Genomic DNA, 1,682 nt, shown 5'->3' with positions numbered 1-1,682 from the left:
AGGGTAAAGAATGTCTCCATGGGTTAAATTCATTGGGTCTATAGGATGTGAAATCTCAGATACTGGCCCTGATAGCAGAGGTGCATATCAAAGGAATGATTTAAGAATGACCATGCCTCTTTTGTTCCTGCTCCCTGCTCTTTGTTGCAAAAACTTCTATATATCATAGCTCCTCCCTCACTGCCTCTGAGGGGTTTCTCAGGGCTACGTGAGATGCTATCGCCCTGGCTTAAGTCCCAATTTCACCCCAAATATACCTTAACTCTAAACTTTCAGGTTGTGTATATTTTTTAGTCAAAAAAGAAAAGAAAATATTTTGAAAGGCACACAGAATAGAGTATTTTGCTAATAACAAAGCACCAGTTTCAGGGCACAACTGGGAATGACTGTGGTATCAGAGATTAGTATTTTGGTCAGATGTTTAGAGTAAATTGAGAAAAATCCCAGATGATAAAGGACAAGGTGTAAAGTGTGGACTTTCCGTGAAGACTTGGATAAATAGTATTGTAAGCCATGAAAGAATTACCTGGGATAGTCTCTTAAGGGAAAATTATTAATCAGAGGTAATTAAAATCTGTACTTAGACAATGGGTTTTATCCAAGTCCTTATCCCCTGTGGGGGCAGAAGTTTTATTTTGTACTCAATACTCTGACCTGTATTTATTTACTTTCAATGCATAGAAATTTAAAGAGTTTAAAACTGTTTTACACTGAGAAGTTTCTAGCTTATTGCCTTTCCTGTCACTTCAGTTTTCATGACCCTACATCTTTTATTTGCACCTTCTTTTGTTTGAAGTTTTCACATTTTTTGTTGTGTTGGCTACACTCTTAAATAAGGGTGAATGGGTAAAATTTTGAACTTTTGCATATGTAAATATGAATTTATATCACCATTTTAAAATGAATGATGTCAAAAGAATGAAAAGATAACCATCGACTGGGAGAAAAATTTTGGAAAAGATAAAACTAATATAGAAATATTATCTAAAATATTTAAGTAGCTCATTAAAAAACAACAATAAAAAACAAACAACCTGATTTTAAAATGGCCCAGACATTTCACCAAAGAAGACATGCAGATGTCAAATAAACATATGAAAATATATTCCACATTATGTATCATTAGGGAAACGTAAATTAAACCAACAATATAATACCACTACCCATCTATTAGAATGGCAAAAATCCCAAACACTGACAACACCAAATATGGAGCAATAGAAATGGTCATTCATTGCCAGTGTGCAAATCCAGTTTGAAAGGCAATTTGGTGGTTTCCTACAAAAAAAAAAAAAAAAACTTACTATTACCTTAAAATCTAGCAATAATGCTACTTGGTATTTACCCAAAGGAGTCAAAATATGTCCACATAACTTGCACACAAATGTTTGTAAACACTTTTATCCATAATTACTGATACTTTGAAGCAGTATCCAGGTTTATAATGATATTTAATTGACATGTACTATTTGGTATTTATTTTTTATAACTTTATTTTTCTTATTGTATCTATTGAAACTGAAAGTCAAAGTAGACAAATAGAATGAGCTGGAGAATCAAAATTCTCATAATCTTGGCAGGTTCATATAATATATGAAATCAATAACAATTACCAAATTAAAGTACACATACATTTAATTTAAAAAAAAGAGTAAAGTTGGTGTGGATTATTAGTAACCAGT

Source organism: Sus scrofa, unplaced genomic scaffold, assembly GCF_000003025.6.
Source record: "Sus scrofa isolate TJ Tabasco breed Duroc unplaced genomic scaffold, Sscrofa11.1 Contig2507, whole genome shotgun sequence".
NCBI classification, from domain to species: Eukaryota; Metazoa; Chordata; class Mammalia; order Artiodactyla; family Suidae; genus Sus; species Sus scrofa.
The sequence above is the reverse complement of the archived record's forward strand: the minus strand, read 5'-3'. Positions refer to the sequence as shown.